Here is a 20,208-nt window from a genome sequence, read left to right as displayed (position 1 = left end):
ACCGGACCCGCGCCCTCCCCACGACACAGAGGTGCATTTAAAATAGCAAACCAAAATCATGTTTTTCTTCTAAGACGCAAACAGCAAAAAGAGCCTGCTACTGTTTTATGTAAACAGGTAAAATGAACACGGTATCCAGCCGGCTAAAGTGTTTGTTGGAGATTTACAGTTTTCTCCTTCGTTGATTTTTTCCCCCCTCTTTCTTCCTATATTTCCTTTTTCCTAGCTTTGGTGCTCTTTAAATAAATAATATGAAATTATGTAGCAGATTTTCCTGTTTCCAGAGACCGGTTTAACTTAACGGTAATGATCTGTCTTCTCCTGGATTAGCTGGAGGACAATAAATTAACTTATTCCATTTCTGTGGACAGGGTTTAAGGGAGCTCTATTTACTGAGGTCAAGGAATAGGATGACCTGCAATTTGTAAACCATCAAACTTGATTATGCAGGGACAAGCCAAAAAAAAAAAAAAAAACCACAAGGACAACCACCACCACCAATCGAAAAATAAACCCTCTTCATTATATCACCCATAAAGTGAAATCTAAATATCTAAATGTGCATTGAGGGGGCAGGGGAAAATCTATAAAGTTTAGGAAAGGTCTTGCAAATAAGGAGTTCTTGCCCTAACATATACCCCACGTCACTACAATACTTATCTATAAAATGTGAGAGGCAAATACCTCCTCCCCTCATGAACTGATATAGCTGGAGCCTGAAAGCAAATGTCAGGCCAGGAGGCCTTCCGATTCACAAATATACATTGCGTAGTATGGGATGGAGGCGAATTATGCAGAAATGGGAGAATGCATGGTGCCTATTATTGGAACACATGTCTTACACCCATTTTCATCAGCGCTGGATACAGAATATGAAGAAGGCCTTTCAGGCTTTTTTTCTCTGAGCATTAAGCCAATCTGAATTCCCTTTGGCAGTGAAGCATTAAAGATATAGTGTTACCCTGGAAATATAAATTATTAATATATTCAGCATTTTTGTCACTTCTCAACTGTTAACCAAATTAGACAAAACTTTCTTTTACTAAGTAGATTTTCTCTTTGGGATTAGCTTTGGGAATGCACAGGGCCACCACAGTAAAAACTTTGGTCATTTACATATAATTTTGCAAACTTCCACTGGCCCATGACAGTCTTTGTACCTCAAATGTTGGTATTCTTGATTTTTTTTTTCTTTCTCATTTAACTGTGGAGGATAAAACCCTGCTTTAGATTTACAATGACTTTAGGATAAAAGTCTCCCTCCCCTTTCTCTTTCTCCCCCTTTCTGTTTGTGTGTGTGTGTGTGTGTGTGTGTGTGTGTCTGTGTGTGTTGTGTCTTTTTCTGAAACCTTCATCCGAAGTTCCAATTCTCCAGGCTTGGCCAAAAGTCAAACTTGGAATAGTCTGACTTTGCAAAAGATTAAAAATGTCACTACAAAATGGAATTGATTCAAATCAGATTGTGACTTTAAAGTGTTCTTTCCTGCACTTTCTCTGACAACACGTTACTCCCAGCCTCCCTGTCCCCAACCCTCCCCTTCTCCCCCCTCGGTCTGAGTCTCTTATGCCCAATCCCTCCACTCTTTCTTTTAAGTAAGTTGTATAGTAATGGTTTCCAAGAGAGGCTCAACCAAACCCAGAAATAACAAAAAACAAAAAACAGTGGGTTTGGCTGGAGGTGACCCATTGTGATGCCTCTGAAAGGGGTAACCTCTTGTTTCTTGGGCTTCATCCTTGAGTGGGCAAGAATAAAAATAATCATCCCCATGAAATCAAAGGTTTTCTCCAGAGGCTTGAGGAACAAAGCTGAGGGCTGGTGCTTTGGGTCGGTCCCTGTGGCTCTGTAGGGTAGAACCAGGAGCTTCCAACCGCCCCCACCGAAAGGGTGGTAATACAGAGCTCACTTGTGCTTCCAAGCGTTATTGAACACACACAGTCCTTGTACCAGTGGGGGCCCTCCAGTCTGGGCTGCTAGATACCAGGCAAGAAAGCTGGAGGAGAAGCTATGAAAGAGCTTCACTGACCCTACAGAGGTATGGGATTCCTAGGAACCTGGCAATGAGCCTGTGCATACGGAAACACATCGAGGAAAGGTGACATGCGGCATTTAGTAGGTGCTCAATAAACATTTGTCAAATAACTAAATGAACTGCCTGATGGTGCTGACCCTCTTGGAATTCTGCATCTCCCCTAGACCTCTCATTTCTGGAACCCCAGGCCCCTCCCCACTTCAGCAGAGACCAGAAAGTACTGGTATACCCAACCGGAAGTATGTGGTGTAACCTACATACATTCTGACAGTTGTCAGGCATAGCAATGGCTCTGCCTTTGCCTAGAAATTCCACCTGGTGGTCTGGCAGCAGGAGACAATGTGTGGCCTGCTTGTAAGGCAGTTAACGCCTACTGAGTTCTCAGCTAAATGTAAACCCGAAATCCAGGATTCGAATTCAGAACTAGCCTGATGGGGGTTCTGCTCCTTTCACATGACAAAGATTCAAGACTGGGCTGAGCCAGATTCTACTCTCTTTTCTGTACCACTACTACCCAGATTTGCATTCCAGCTCTGCTGTGCACCAGCTGTGTGCCTTTGGATACATTGCTAAGCCTCTCTGTGTCTGTTTCATCATCTGTAAAATAGAGCTATTAAAAGTGCATATACCTCAGATGGGTCGCCATGAGGATTAAGTGAGTTGGTACATTCAGAGCCCTCTAGACACTGTCTGGCCCACAGCGAATGTTCAACAGATGTTAGCTATTATAACAATAATTATCTAGTACACCCTCCTTTCTCCCAAAGAGTCAGATCCTTGGGGCTACCTCAAAGTAAAAAGTAAAATGTCAAAGCAATCATTAAAAAAATCTTAACCTCTGCCCGCCCCCTGCCAAAGTCTTAAAACCTAAGTCTTGTTCTAGAACAAGGCAATATTCTCCATTTAGGGCAAGTGGGGCTAAGGAGCTCTAATTCCAGTGCATGGTCAATTTGGGGACTGTGAGCCCTTCTCCAGATGATGACGGATAAGAGCCCCGTGATAACCTTGAGTGCCATCTCTCACACTTCCCTACAAGGAAAGCTGGCCTTATGGTATCCTGCAACAGCTCTTACACCTGCGTTCCCACATTCTTCTCCAATTACACAGCAATGCCCGTTAACATACAAATCTTAGCTGTTGCAAATTCTTTTTTTGGAACATGGGGTAAATGAATAAATGAATTTAATATTCCTTAAGCACACTTTCTATGGCAGCCTTATTTTCTTCCCAGCATCCCCTTGCCCTGCACTTTTCCCTTGCAAGCCTTTCATCTGTCCCCTTCATCACCTGTCTGCTCCATTGCTGGCTCCAGACTCAAGCCTTGATGCCTGGAAGGGACTCTGTCCTCAGTGCTCACTCCCTTGCTCACTTGGCCTTCAGTACTCATTCTGGTTGCTTGGCTCCTGCGATCGGCTTCTCTATGGGTCGGTGGCCTGGTGTAAGAATGTATCTGTGCGTGTTTCCCCCGAAGAATGTATCTGTGCGTGTTTCCCCCGTGCAAGGGGGTATTCCTGGAGGAATCCTTCTGACCCTGCTGGTGGTGGCTTCCTGTTCTGCAGCTATCAAGGGCGGAGCTCAGGAGCCAGCCCAGGCACGCAGCAGCCCACAGAAGCCCTTTCTCTCTTTGGCTGCCAGCGTGCCCATGGGAGGCAAGCATCCCTACTAGGCTGGTTGGCAGATTCCTAGCTCTTCCTTTATCTCTTCTGGATAAGCTTAATTTTAAGGTCAAGTGTTGCAAGCGCCCCTCTCTACCCGCAGGAGGTACATCCTCTGATCAGTAGCAAAATAGACATTTTTATCTCCACCTGACACCCACATCTACATCTCAAATGATTCTGAGCAGAGAGAGGAGGAGAACAAATGACTGATTTATCAGATACCTGGAAGCCCCAGGACCTGGGGGCCGATATGTGTGCAGCCGGGAATCACACCTGTGCATCCAGCAGCACAGGCCCGGGGGCACCTGCACGTGTGTGCATAGGATGTCTGCATGGATACATAAGTGTGCGTATGGACAGGCACCCCAGGGCCAGGGAAAAGAGCCGCCTACTGAAGAGAATGGCTAGGTTAGAACTTGAGGGACCCAGCTATGTCTGGTTGGCTTGGAAGAATAGCAGCAGCTATGATGAAGGTCTGCAAATCTGCCCCATTATAACTTTTGACAACCCCTCCATACAGTGGTAAGAGCTGAAGCAGAGCAGAAGAGAGGCGGTAGGCAGTGTGATGCCAAATTGGGGGCATGGGAGAGAGCAGGAAAGTCACGGAAGCCAGAGGATACGGGGGTGGGAGATGGAACAGGAACTCTGGGCTGAGCTAGGAAGCAAAAAGACCCCAAGGGAACTGGGAACCTGAACACTTTTTAATTTCTCTATTCCTGACCAGCCTCATGTATAATGTGTGCCTTAAAAGCAAGAGTCGAGGGCAGCCCGGGTGGCTCAGCGGTTTAGTGCTGCCTTCAGCCCAGGGTGTGATCCTGGAGTCCTGGGATCGAGTCCCACGTTGGGCTCCCTGCATGGAGCCTGCTTCTCGCTCTGCTTCTGTGTGTGTGTGTGTCTCTCTCTCTGTGTCTCTCATGAATAAATAAATAAAATCTTTAAAAAAAAAAGCAAGAGTTGATAAAAATATGTAAGCTAAAACTTTATAAATATGATGAAACTCTTTAAACACATATTTATACATAAATACATATTTCTAGGAGACCTTTCGCAAGGTTTGACAAAATGAACGTCCATCCCCTCTATCACCGTTTTGTTATAGGTCCATCAGTAGAGGTCTTCCACAATAAAATAGTTTTATTTCTACTCACTGAACACCAGGACTTCATTTTTTACATAAACATGATTCTTATTTTACATTTATTTTTTTAAAGATTTTATTTATTTATTCATGAGAATACACAGAGAGGAGAGAGAGCGAGGCAGAGACACAGGCAGAGGGAGAAGCAGGCTCCATGCAGGGAGCCCGACGTGGGACCCGATCCCAGGACTCCAGGATCACACCCCAAGCCGTAGGCGGCGTTAAACCACTGAGCCACCGGGGCTGCCCCCTATTTTAAATTTATATCAGAATATAAAACTGTGACCTAGCCCCGTTGCTCTTTCTAAATACAACCTAAAGTGTACTTAGTGAAGAGAAAAGAATTCTAGAAGGTAGCTACAGGGAGAATGCACACAAGCCTTAGGACTACAAGGCACAACGCAGCCTTGTGCTTTTTGGATGTGTTATTCCCCACTTCGGTGGCACAGCCGTGACTGCAACCCATACAGCCTCAGCAAAGCTTGAGGGAGGAGTAAGGGAGCCAATTCTGGACACCTAGAGAAGCTGTTCTGGAAAAAGTCAAATTGGAGGGAGGGTCTTTTGCAAATGTATATTCTGGCCACAAGCCACAAACAATAAATCTGTGAAAGCGTGAAGAGTCCTGATCTCACAAACTCTTCCTCCTCTGACATCCAGTAAAGAGGTAGACATGAACACAATGGAACCTCCCCTGAGTTATATTACAACTCAGTCAAAAGGACAAGAGCAACAGGGGTACTATCAGATTAGAGCTGAATTATATCTGTTCTGACCCTGAGCCCTGGGCTGATGATGGCCCAAACATATGTGCTGAGGGGAGGCTACAGGGGGAGGCATTTCAATGCTGTTTGTTCAAACATTTCTTAGAATGCAATTAAAAACTGAAAGAGAAACTTTGGAAGTTCTAAAACTCCTGAAAGTAGAACTGTGATATCTGCTTTCTTGGTATGAAAAGAACATTTATCAGTGAGACAACATTTTTGAATCTGTTCAATTATGAATTATAGAGACAGACACCAGGAAGGCTTAATATGCTTTGGAGGGTGATGGATTTTAGGAAACAGTGAGTCCCAAGAAGCATCAAGTGACTTCCCACGAGGATGGTCCTGTGGGTAATAACAAAGGGATGCGGAGAAAGAGAATATATGAGGAATTTATGTTGTACCTGATGGTGGTTTTTGGACACGGGGTGTTTGCTGTGGTTTGCAAGCTTCTTCCAAAAAAGAATTGTGGTCTCCTTTTACATCTAATGTCTGGTCATGCACTGACAGGCCACGATGAACCTCATCTTCATTAAGGAGGAAGTTGCAGAGTCGGAGTACTGACCTGAGTTCTGGGAGCCAAACTATCAACACCCAGCTTCTCAAAAAGCACTCCGGGGAGTCTTCCAGTCACCCTAGAGCTACAGGAGAGAAAAATCAATGGACAAACAACCTTTTCCTGAAATATATAAATCTATCAAAACACAAATGTTTCCTCCCTTCCCATCACCCCTTCTTTCTCTACCCATCTCCTCCTGTCCTGATCACCAACTTTTTCTTTTATGAGGTAGGATCCACTTATCCTGAGGGTTTCTTTGGAGTTTCTTAACGCAGGCAAAGGTATCCTATGCAACAGAAGGGAAGGTGCTTCCGTTTTCTTTTCAGATCTCCTTACCTCCAGGTAGACTCACAATGTGTCTCCCCCACATCCACCACTGTCCCTTGGTCTGTCCCTTGGTCTGTCCCTCTCCCTTCCCCTGAACTCCACATCCAAACAGTCGTCACGCCTGGTTGATTTTACCTCCTACCTCTTGAATCTATTCATTTCTGTCTCCCCTGCCACGGCCAGAGACCAGCCTGCCAATGTCCCTCCTTCAGCTTCCATGTTTGCTCCTAATTCAATGTCAACATAGCAGCCAGAGTGATTTCTTTCTAAAACACAAAGTCCAAACTTCCCTGTTTAGCACTATTCAATGCATCCCTACCACCCCAAACTCAACATCAGGCGCGCTGACTTCCTTCATTGCTCAGGAGTACAGAGCTCTCTTTCATGCCAGGCTAGGGTCGGTGAACACCACATCTCAGAGGCAAAGAAAAGTTGAAAGTACCTTTTCCCCTAGGCGACTGATCAGCACACTCAGATCTGCCTACTTTTCTCTAATGGGATGTTTTTGTTTTGTTTTGTTTTTATTTTTATTATTATTTTTTATTATTTTTTATTTTTTTATTTTCTATTATTATTATTTTATCTAATGTGATGTTGATCTTGACTCTCCTCCGGTGAAGGGGGGAATGCCTACTTGTGGCAACGCTGTGCCCAAGCGTACAAATCTATCTCAGAAATGGCTTCAGAAACATTGACAAAATGATATGAAAGTTATGCTCTGGTCTATATGTTTTTCCTGGACTTTTAAACTAAGTCAAATAGCATCATTATCTGAGACATTGAATATTATCACTAAGAGGCATGGTGATTAAGAACATGGGTTCTGGAGCTAAACTGCTTGGGCTGGAGCCCTGGCTCCACCATTTTCCACTGTATGACCTTGAATGAATTATTTAACAGCTCTGTGCTTCAGTGCCCTAGTTAAATGGAACGACAGTGCCTACCCCATTGGGAGGGTGGACGAACAGTTAATGGAGCAGTGCCTGGCTGATGGCCTGTACCCAGTAACTTAGCTGTTATGGCTGAAAACTACATGAGATTGTTACATAGATTAAAACAGTTTCCTTTGAAACTGATGACCTATTAATAATACTGATTTTTTTTTAAACAGTTGATCTTGTCAACTCACCTCTTTTTTCTTGAACCAGTCTTAATGTTAGTGTTTTCCTCTTTGCATAGAGAAGACATCAATAATAGAAGAAAGGAAGGGACCTTTTGTTAGGACTTGCTGGGTATCAGGCACAGAGGCAGGTCTAGAACTTCTAGAGTTCAGAGCAGCTTGGGAATAGAGTAGGGCTAGGGGATGTGTCTTGAAGCTATGAACACAACACACCATCTGCAGGTGGCCTTAGCTGAGCTGCTGAAAATTGAGAGCTTCATCCTCCAAAGGCACTCCTTGCTGTCTTCCTTGACCTGGCACAGCGCTGGGTGCTGTCCCATGCCATTGCCCCATTTCACCTCCACAGTAACTTCTGTGGTAGGTAACGTCACCCTCAAGTTCTAGATGAGGGCTAACTCAGAGTCTGTCCTAGGTCACACAAAGTCTCTTTGTGGCAGAGCTGGGATTTGAACTATAATGTTTGCTTCCCAGCCCAGTGCCCTTTCTTCTGTGCTGCAGCTGCCACAGTCAGGACTATTTTTGCACTTGCTTAGAATAGTAGGGTTTGGATCTAAGCTTAAGAATACTCTTCTTGGGTAAAGTTGTGGTCCTCCAGGAGTTCGAAATTGGCAGTTGGATGTCCCAATGTACAATCTCTAAAATGCAGGTTTAAGAAAATAATATAACATGAAAAGACTAATTACAAAAGCAATACGTTCTCATTGCAGAAAGCTGTAAACATATTTGAAAGTATAAAGAAAATACAAACTCCTATCATCCCATCATCCAGTTATAAGCACTAACATTTTCGATGTTTCCTTAAAACCTCACTATGCACACACTAATTTTTATTTATTTATTTATTTATTTATTTATTTATTTATTTATTTATTTTTATGATAGTCACACAGAGAGAGAGAGAGAAAGGCCGAGACATAGGCAGAGGGAGAAGCAGGCTCCATGCACCGGGAGCCCGACGTGGGATTCGATCCCGGGTCTCCAGGATCGCGCCCTGGGCCAAAGGCAGGTGCTAAACCACTGTGCCACCCAGGGATCCCTGCACATACTAATTTTAAAATAAGTTTTAGCTGATACATTTATATGATATAAAATGTTAAAAGTACAAAAGTGTAAACAGTGAAAAGTCAGTCTCCCTCTCCACTCTGCCCCCAACCAAGCAGTGCTTCTCCTGGGAAGCAATCACTATTATTAGCTTTTTATATATCTTAAAAGATTACCCATGCATACACATAAACTGAGTTATTTTGCAATTCTCTTTATTTCAAAAATGATCCTTAAAAAAAAAAAAAAGGTTTATTTGAGACATGGGGAGGGGTAGAGGGAAGGGGTAAATTTTCAAGCACTAAGCACAGAGCCTGACAACTTAGGCTTCGATCCCAAGACCCTGAGATCATAACATGAATTATGATCAAGAGTCGGATGCTTAACCAACTGAGCCACCTGAGCATCCCAAAATGCTACATTCCTTTATGAGTAAATACAAATGCAGTGTTTCGTTCTCTCTACACCTGACTCACCTTCCATCCCCTTTAGTGTCACATCTCCTTTTCAGCATTTCACACTCATTCAGGTGGTTGCACAGGCCAGTCAAAATCACCTTAAAATCTACCTTCCTGGTAAATCCAGTGTGAGAGGGATCAAATTCTTGAAACTTCTTTCTGAGATGCAGGAAATACTGCACCTAAGAAAGACAGGAACCACAAACCCTGTCATGTGGAGAGTCTCTCCAGCGGGGCTGCGCATGTGCCAGGATGTGTAATGTTCTAGCACTGCTCTTTGTACAATGTCCTTCTGGTAAACCAAGCCTATCTAAGCAGGAAGGGTCACAGAGTCTGAACAACTTGCCTATTCCACCCATCTGTCTTCCAAACTACTTGGAGCATCCTGAACTTGTCAAGCCCTCTCTTGCTTTTGCACACGCCCTTGGCCCTTTCTTCTAGAAAACTGCTCCACCGCCACCCCACCCTCCTCAGCTCCCTTCTTTACCTGGCACCATCTATCCTCCCATTTGAGATGGCATCACCAGATCTTCTAGAGAGCTCTCTGTGATGTCCCACCTCCCTACCTCCCACTATCATTAGGCATTTTTAAAAAATATTTTATTTATTTATTTGAGAGCAAGTGAGCAAGATCACAAGCAGGGGGGAGGTGTAGAGGAAGAAGCCTAAAAGCAACCGCCCCAACCCCCATCTTTCAGGTCATGACACCTGTTAAGTGCCTAGGCCAGGGACTGAGGAAATGTAGAGTGAGGCAAGTGATGACCTGAGAGCACTTACACAGCTTAATGAGGAAGAAATTAGGTAAGCAACTATTAAAGTGTGATAAATGCTAAAAAGGAACATTTAGAGTTGCTGGGGTGGTGATGGGGAGGGCAGTGTCCAGAGCAGAAGCTCCCAACTGGTCCGAATGGGACAGAGAAAGGGACATACCAGCAGATGCCAGAAGAAGTATAGGAAGTGAGCTGGGGAAGTGAAGGAAAAGGGTTTCAGATAGAAAGAATACCCTGTGTGAACAGGCTCAGTCATTGAATCACTATGTTGTATACCTGAAACTGATGTAACATTGTGTGTCAACTACACTTCAATAAAAATAATTTTTTAAATAAATAAAAAAGATCACTATGATTTCTGTGTACACTGAGTCTTTGGTGCAAGAACAGAGATGGAGGGACCAGTGTTTTTGCATTTACATGGGATTTCTCTTTACAGAGTTGAAGCCCAATAACAGTTTGAGTCTTATAATTCTGCATTTTTTTTGATGATTGTTTCTGAACCTTTTTAAAAGGGCACTAGATTAAATAATAAGTAAATAAGTAAATAAAAGGAGGGCAATAGATTATATTCCTCTCTTAGCACCAGAATCTGGCAGAAGTTAGCACAGAGTAAGGGCTCAAGAAATGTCTATGAAGGACAAATGGTAGTCCATCCTCAGAGTAGATCAAGCTCAAAGATTCAGCTCGTCTCTTCTTATATTGAATAAAGAAAGCAACACAACATAGAGTCTCTGACTGTTCCTATTAAAATACACTGTTGGGCAGCCCTGGTGGCTCAGCGGTTTAGTGCCACCTTGGGTCCAGGGCCTGATCCTAGAGACCCAGGATTGAGTCCCACGTCAGGCTCCCTGCATGGAGCCTGCTTCTCCCTCTGCCTGTGTCTCTGCCTCTCTCTCTGTCTCTCATGAATAAAAAAATAAAATATTTTTTAAAAATACACTGTTAAATTGAAATACTATTATCTTGGGGTGCCTGGATGGCTCAGTCGGTTAAATGTCTGCCTTCAGCTCAGGTCATGATCCCAGGGTCCTGGGATGGAGCCCCACCCTGGTGTCCTATCCGGGGCTCCCAGCTCAGCAGGGAGACTGCCTCTCTCTCTGCCTCTACCCCTACCCCTGTTTGTGCCCCCTTGCTCTCTCTCTGTCAAATAAATAAATTAAAATCTTTAAAACAAAACAAAACAATATTATGTTTAGTAAACTAACCCCAATTTCCAAAGTGGATAAGCGACAAGCATTACCTACAATAGTGGAAGCAACCCAAAGACTGAGCCACAAGCAGCCACTGAAACAGATCCTTATGATGACAACACAGAAACAAATAATAGTGGTTTCAGGAATGTAAATTATCTGCTCACAATAATAAAACTCCTGAGGGAAACACGGCTGAATTGCACTGTGGTGATGCTGAGAGCATCTTGAATGTTAGGGAAGAGACTAAAGGTGATAAAATGCCTAGTAAGAACTAAACATCTTTTAAAATCTTTTTATTATAAAATTAAATAAAGATGAAGAAAACCTCATAAAAAGATGACTGGTTTAACGCTGTATTTTAAGGTGCACACCCTTAACTACCACGTAGGTCGAGAAACAGAACTCTGCATCTCCATGTCGCTTTACACCAGTTCCAAGCCCTCGCTTCCCAACCACGTAACCGCTGTCCTGACTTTTACAGCAATCACTTGCTTGGATGTTTAAAGATTTTATTTATTTGGGACAGAGAGAGACAGAGATGATGGCAGCACAAGCAGGGAGGAAAGGGAGAAGGAGACTCCCCGCTGAGGAGGGAGCCTGACAATGTGGCACTCGATCCCAGGACCCTGACATCATGACCTGAGCCAAAGGCAGATGTTTAGCCACTGAGCCACCCAGGCACCCCCACCTGGATGTTTAAAAATAGCTTTATCACCCACATGTGCATCCCTGGACAATAATACAGGTTAGTTTTTGTCTTGCTCATCTAAAAATATTTTATATGCCCTTTAACTCTTTTTTTAATCTATAGATTCTCTCCTCCATCCTGTTCAATTCCTTACTATTTTTCTATTGGAAAGCCCAAGCTCTTTGCCCTGTCGGGTCTCTCAGAGGCTGGAGTTTGCTGGGGGTCAATGCGTGGGCAGCTCAACACGTTCCTCTTCCATATCCTGCAGCTAGATCCAGAGGCTAGAACCAACTTAGCTTTGATTCCTTTGACAAAACATAGCACTTCATTTTCATGAAACTGGATGAACTATTATTAGTAAGCCTCCCATTGCACTTGGGGCTCCTTCAGAGTTGCTCCCAGCAATGCCGGTCTGCTCTGCCCTCTGCTGCATCCTGTTCTCGGCTGTCAGTGATGGAGCAGCTCCCTGTGTCACTGCACACCCCCTTTGGGCCCTAAGAGTTCACTGCACTGGGTGTTATATGTTGGCAAATTGAATTTAATTTTAAAAAATTAATAATAAAAAAAAGAGTTCACTGCACTGACCTGCTCTTCTGACACCGAGGAAAGTGACTGGTCTCTCATTGCTTTAGAGAGAGAGGCTGGGCCGGCCTATGAGCACACCTACTCAGCTCCAGGTGATGGGGACAGTGTCTCTTCCTCCGCTCCAACACACTAGTCTCTTCCCCATTTGTTTCCCAAATATTACTTTCAATCATAGTGAAGGGGAAAAAATGACTTTATTTAAAGTTTTAAACTGTTTCAGTGATCTCAGTGAAAATTCTGATGTAGTTTTATGTCACCTTTTATCTTCTGAATGCACTTTTGGCCCAGAGGCATTTAAAACAACACAATGGTTACCCACCGCTGTCATTGTCATTTCTTAGGATTCAGTTGGTCAGAAATTAAGTTTGATCTTGGGGCACCTGGGGGGCTCAGTCGGTTAAGCTAAGCATCTGCCTTCAGCTCAGGTCATGACCTCCGGGTCCTGGGATCCAGCCCCACCTTTGGCTCCCTGCTCAGTGAGGAGTCTGCTTCTCCCTCTGCCCTCCCCCACACCCCATGTGCATATACACCTTCTCAAATTAAGAAATAAAATCTTAAAAAAAAAAAAAAGAAATTAAGTTTGATCTTGGTAACGGATGGCTTAGATTGGTCATGCGAATAACCAAAATTCATGGAGCACTGTTCCTAGAATAATTAAAGGTACCTTCGTAATTCATTTTTTCTGAGGAAAAATAAATGGACCCTATTTTTCTTTTTTTTCTAAAGATTTTATTTATTCATGAGACACACACACACACAGAGAGAGAGAGAGAGAGAGAGAGGCAGAGACACAGGCAGAGGGAGAAGCAGGCCCCATGTAGGGAGCCCGATGTGGGACTCGATCCTGGGACTCCAGGACCATGCCCCGGGCCAAAGGCAGGCACTAAACCGCTGAGCCTCCCAGGGATCCCCCTATTTTTCTGATCACACTGAGTCACATGTCACTTATGCCTCACAGGGCAATGATATACCATTTAAGTAGGATGTCATCCTTGGCACTTCCCCCTCACCTGGACAGACAATCCTTCACCAAATCTTACATCTTTCCACTTGCACACACATCCCTCCTCACTGATACAGTCCAAGCCACTATTTCCCACCCTCAACAATGCACAGCCTACCTGGACTGCCAGGCTATACTTACAGCTCCTCAAAATCTGTTTTCCACACAGCAGTCTGACTGGCATGTTTACATGGAGTTTAGATCATGTTTTCCTTTGCTCCCTCCTACACCAATAACCTCTCCCTGCTGCAGTGGAGTCCAAAGGCCTCACCACAGCCCGTAGGTATGGTGCATTCCCAACTCCTGCCCTCCCCGTGGGTCTCCCTGTCCCTCAGCAAGGCTGTCTTTCTCAGCATGGGGCCTTCACACAGTGTCCCCGCTCACTCTCTCTTCCCTGTTGGTTTCAGCAATGTCTTCCTGGACCATCTACTAAATTCGATTGCTCCTCACTTATCCACTAAAAATCCAGTAGAAGAAGCCTGTTGCTTTTTTCCCCTTCGAATTACTTATCATGATTGTTTTAAATTGTGGTCAATATGCATAACACAAAATTTATCAATTTAACGCTTTTTATGGGTAGAGTTCTGTGGCATTCTGTATATTCACGTGGCTGGGCAACTATCACCAACCATCCACCTGCAGAACCTTTCATCTTCCCTTACGGAAACTCTGTACCCTTCAAACAACAACTCCCCATCCCACCCTCCCCTACTGCCTGGCAACCACCATCCTACTGTCTCTGAATTTGACTGCTATAGGTGATTCACACAAGTGGAATCAGCCAACACTTGTCCTTTGGTGTCTGGCTTATTTAACTTAACCAATAATCTCTTCAAGGTTCATCTATGTTTTCTCATGTGTCAGAATTTCCTTCCTCTTTAAGGCTGAATACTATTCCATTCTACTTATGGATCACATGTTGTTTATTCATTCATCTGTCGAGGGATACTTGGTCGCTCCCACTTTTTGGTTACTAATAATGCTGCTGTGAACATGGGTGTACAAATATCTGTTCAAGCCCTGCTTTCAGTTCTGGGTATATGCGAGAAGGGGACTTGCTGGATCATATAGTAATTCTATGGCTAATTTGATAAGGAACCACACACCGTCTTCCATAGTGACTGCACTATGTTAGAGTCCCACCAGCTGTGCACAAAGTTTCCAGTTCCTGCATATCTTTACCAACACTTGTTATTTTCTAGTTTGTTTTTATCACCACCATTCTAAAGGGTATGAAGTGGCATTTCATTTGTGGTTTTGATGTGCATTTCTCTAATGATAAATGTTCATTATCTTTTCATAAGTTTATTGTCCATTTGCATATCTTTGGAGAAAGTCTATTCAAGTTCTTTGCCTATGTTTAAATTAGGTTGCTTTTTTTGTTGTTGAGTTAGGAGTTACTTATATATCCTGGATATTAACCTTTTATCAGATATATCATTTGCAAGTATTTTCTCCCATTCTTAGATTGTCTTTTTACTCTGTTGATAGTATCCTTTCAGGCACAAAATCGTTAAATTTTGATAAAGTCCAAATTATCTATTTTTCTTTTGTTGCTTTGCTCTGGGTATCATATCCAAGAAATCTCTCATAATTTTTGATTAGGCTTTTATATGAGTTTTTATTTATTTATTTGTATTTTATTTATTTATTCATGAGAGACACACACACACACAGAGAGAGAGAGAGAGAGGCAGAGACACAGGCAAAAGGAGATGCAGGCTCCATGCAGGGAGCCTGATGTGGGACTCGATCCTGGGACTCTAGGGTCACATCCTGAGCTGAACGCAGATGCTTACCCACTGTGCCACCCAGGCATTCCTTATCTGAGCTTTTAAAAAACATAATTTACTTATTTAACAGAGAGAGAGAGAGATTGAACACAAACAGAGGGAACAGCAGAGAGAGGGAGAAACAAGCACCCCTGCTGAGCAGGGAGCCCGATGTAGGGCTCGATCCCAGGACCCTAGGGATCATGACCTGAGCAGGAGGCAGCACTGCACTTAACCAACTGAGCCACCCAGGCACCTCTTTATCTGAATTATTATTTCATGACTTCCTACCCCAAGAGACCAAGGCAGAAACCTATTTAGTTCACCATCCTATTGAGGGCTAGCAGGTGTTCCAATATATGTACTTGTAGTCTGATGAATGCATATATTCTGATGTTTTTAATCTGTGGTATAGTATGGTACCCTATTAACCTGTACATATATATGAAAAATATTGATTGACAAATGTGATTTCTGTGTGCTATTTAATTATCTTGAGCTTGAAAAGTCACACTAAAGGAAGGTGCATACATTGAAATCAAACCACAAGTTTTCAGAAATGTTGGAGGGTAAAATTAAACACAACAGAAATTATATCAGTGGCTTATTTTAAAAACATTTCCCCCCAAACCTTTACAGATCAAAAAGGAAATTACTAAAAACGTATCTCCCAGGTTTAGTCCATCCACTTTGGACATGAGGTGACTTGCTATATATTTCTTCATTCTTCGTTGGCAGCTTTCCAAAAGGTGTATAGACCAGCTTCCGAGCTTAAGAGATAGTCCGGATAAGATTCTAAACCTTTCTGATTTTGTAAACTTTCATGAGAAAGTTAAAGACCACTCTTCTGGCTCTTACTTAGTAGATCAAGCACACCTTGAAGGGGTTCATTCAATTCTTTCATTTATTTGCCTCTGGGATTTAAAACTGAAGGGGGCTTGCATTGTCAGCTGTGGAACAGCAGGGGGAGCTCATGAGGTTTTTAAGTCAGCTATTACCAGCCACTGCCCCCCCTCCAAAAAAAAAAATCATCATGTCAAGTATAAACAAAACAGTACCAAGGTCAAACCCGAAGAAGGAGAAAAGGAAGAAACAAAAATAAAATTCTAATGATAAGTAAAAATGGCCAAAATCAATTTCATAATAAAAGACTGATACAAACTAGTGCTTAATCTAGGCCAACAAATCCAATCATCCTTACCCTAATAAGCCAATGTACCCCAAGTGCCCAAAACCTCATTACTGCCTCAAACCCTTAAGCATCTTTCTCATGTATCAAAATTAAGTTACTAAGGTAAAAGGCTTAAAAACAATTATGCTTAAATTTTCTCTTTTTTTATTGTCTTGGTTTGTGATGTTTCCCAAAGAGTATGGATCTCTCCTCATGTTATTTCACGGTGAATATCAAACCTTTAAACAAAATATTGGGAGTTGTAATTGTACTGGAACAATGAGAGATCTAATTTTGAAAGCAACTAGGATAAATATATGTGTAGAAATACAGCCCAGCTGACTTTTGACTTTTCTATGTCTTCACACTATTTCTAGAGCTTACAGAAAAGCAAGTTGCTTATAATAAAGTGGACACTTTCAATAAACTCCATCAAATGAAAGCATGCATAAATCAGGCATAATTATGAAATATGACCATTTAATTTTCTTAAAAAGATTATCAATTTTTCTCCAAAACTAGACTATAATTTATTCTTGGGTGAAAATATACATTCAGAAAAGAAATGAATGGAAAAAAGGACAGTGCAACAAAGTGACCTTAAAACAAGAGCCTCTTCAAACAATATAATAAGGCTTCTCACCTCTTTTAAAGAATGTATGTTTTACCACATGAGGCGTCTGAGGTTAGCTTCATCTAATCTTCAAATACTTTTTCTATGATAGTGGTTGGAAATCCAGTTTTTAATTATCTTAAACAACTTTTGAAAGAAAAAATAATACAGGAAGCTTTGTTTTCTAAATATTAATTTAATTCAACCACAAGAGGAAACTCAGAACTAAATTCCAACTTTTATTTAGGTTATATAAAACATTAAAATTCACCAGAAACTTCCAATTATAGTTATCTTGAGGAATCACAGAGAAATACCACTAAAAGGCCGTGGTGACAGAAATTCACTTACGAGCATCAAGTACAAGATCAATAAAATAAGTAGTAAACTCACAAGAAGGAATAGTAGTCCTTGAATTTATAAGTTTAATAAGCTTACCGGGTAGACAGCTGTCTCCTGCCATGTAGCTCAGTGACTGGCAATATATCTGATAAAGATGGCCTCTGGCCACCTTTTCTCATATACTAAGTAATGGCTATTCCAACCACCAGCTGAATCATAAGCCCAATGATCATCCCAGTCATTCTTCTCTTCCTGCTGACTACTCTACACGTACATGGGAAGCCTCTATAGAGTGGTCCTCTACTGGTCAGGCAGGATTTTGGTCCATGACATGCTTCCTACCCCCCTTGTCACTAGGGAAATGAGATCCAGAAGAGGACGTGCAAGTTCAGATGAGAATGGAGGTGAAGTTGGCCTCTAGAAGGAGCGTGGCATCTTTCCCACTCATCTTCCCACTCTGTTCCACAGTATGGATGGGTCAGGACATTGCTTTTTACCCCACCCCACAAGGCCAAGGACATTTTATTGTTTGCTCTAAGAGTGAATGAGATATTCCTTCTGTTGAGTTTCTTCTGTAAATTTTGTCTGAATGGGTGTTCACTGACTGTGACAAACGTTGAGGCGTTGGGATATGACTAAAGAATGCTATGAGAAATTAAAATATCCTACCCCTGCTTCAGGCCCCCCATATTCAAGGGATTCTGAGGGAGGAGTAGACAAAGATAATGAGATACAACAAATAAACACTCCCAACGAGCAAAAGATTCTATCCTAACTATGAAGCAGAGCTTGAGTGAGCAAGACTGAACTTGAAGAATTTCCTATCACCACGCTTGATGGGTGTAAACACCAGAACCAAAGTAGATTGTGAAAACAGGCCAACCTGCTTTTGTAAGGGCTCATACCCAAGTGCCAGGTATGTATTCTGAAGTACAAAGTCAGAACACATGGGGCCATTTCCAAGGAAGCAGAGAAAAGAGGGAATGCCACTGATGAGAGTATAAAAGAGGCTGGACTTGAAGACTGCTGGGTACAGTGGTACACACAGGCACTGCACAAGACACCAGGCAAAAGGAGTAAGTGGGGGCTGAAAACCAGCCTGCACTCTAAATGCTGTGTCCTTGGCATGGAGCTATGCCCACCCAGAGGGGAGGGGACAGCCTTTTTAACTTCATAAAGGTGGCCTTAGGCTAGCAGCTCTGTGGGACAGGCCTCCTCTCCTGCTTCAGTGCAAGAGGCATCCATTTTACCATTAAGTATTGACATTTACCAAAGACTGTCCTCTTAATGCACTTAGAACAGCCCAGGAAACTGTCATTGGAGATACAAGACCTTGGCAATTTTTTTCTTATTAATATCTTCCAGTTCCTGAACATTTTTCTGAGAATTCCTCATCTTAGCCCTCTTCTTAAAAATGTCTAGATACTGCTATTTATCATCAGATGCAGGTTTATCGACTCATCATATTTGCTGATGTAACAAATAATGGTGTTCATCTCCTGGGAACTAATCTGATATCCATTTGACTGCTGATATTAATGCCTGGTTGTTTTCTTACTGATTTACACCCTCTGGCAGAGAAAGCTACCATGAAGTTAAGAGAAGAAATAGGTAGGCTTGGGATCCCTGGGTGGCGCAGCGGTTTGGCGCCTGTCTTTGGCCCAGGGCGGGCGATCCCGGAGATCTGGGATCGAGTCCCACGTCAGGCTCCCGGTGCATGGAGCCTGCTTCTCCCTCTGCCTATGTCTCTGCCTCTCTCTCTCTCTCTCTCTCTGTGACTATCATAAATAAATAAAAATTTAAAAAAAAATCTTCCTAATCATTAAAAAAAAAAAAAAGAAAGAAATAGGTAGGCTTCCCATAGTCTTGGAGGACTTAGAAGGACCCTTGGCATACTTTTCCTTACAATATAATATTTTTGTTTTTGAAAATGGTAAAATATATTACTTCATAACATTTTTATCATTATTTATCATTACATAGTACATGTTCAATGAGAACATGTGAAAATTCGTAAAAGTACAAGGAAGCAACATCCCAAATTTTATGAAAACCACCTGCTACCTTTTCATGAACATTCTTCACCCTCTGATCTCTCTGTGTATATGAGTGTGTTTGTATATGTGTACAGCATATTTACCAAACTGGGATGATACTTCCATTCTATCAGTAAATTATGGAAACAGAATGGAATCAAAGTTTCCTTAAAAACTGTAGTTATCTTCAGAGTTATCTTGGGAAGTCTCAGAAGGGGATGTGATCAGGGAGGGAGACAAAGGTGGCTTTGGTCACATTTTAAAATGTTATTGAAGAGGGATCCCTGGGTGGCGCAGCGGTTTGGCGCCTGCCTTTGGCCCAGGGCGCGATCCTGGAGACCCGGGATCGAGTCCCACGTCGGGCTCCCGGTGCATGGAGCCTGCTTCTCCCTCTGCCTGTGTCTCTGCCTCTCTCTCTCTCTGTGTGTGACTGTCATAAATAAATTAAAAAAAAAAATAAAAAAAATAAAATGTTATTGAAGAAATAAGCTAAAGCAAACAGGGCAAAACGTTATCATCTGTTGAGACTGGAGAATAAGTAAACAAGTGTTTGCTCTAGCATCTCTGCCATATGCCATAAGTTTGAAATGTTTTATAAGTTCCCACATAAGAAAGAGCTAAAATTGCTATTTGCCATTCCTGGGGGTGTCTGTTTGCTGCAGTCTTCTCACTGGGGAGTGTGGACTCTTCCAGTTTTTCAAAAATTGCTCTTCACAAAGCTCAGAAATATCCACTAGAGATTTCTCATCAAATAGACTAGATACCCTCCCCTGAAAAAAAAGATACAACCCTTTCTCCTTAGGAATATACAATGCTGACTGCCCCAATGTCCCCAACATTAACTGTGAGAAAGCAATAAACACTGAGCACAATCTTGTGATACAAGCATCTCAAGTCATATTTTCTCTTCGCTGTTAATATCCCCAGATGATCTTTTAGA

This window comes from Canis lupus, chromosome 16 (assembly GCF_003254725.2).
Source record: "Canis lupus dingo isolate Sandy chromosome 16, ASM325472v2, whole genome shotgun sequence".
Classification (NCBI taxonomy): Eukaryota; Metazoa; Chordata; class Mammalia; order Carnivora; family Canidae; genus Canis; species Canis lupus.
The sequence above is the reverse complement of the archived record's forward strand: the minus strand, read 5'-3'. Positions refer to the sequence as shown.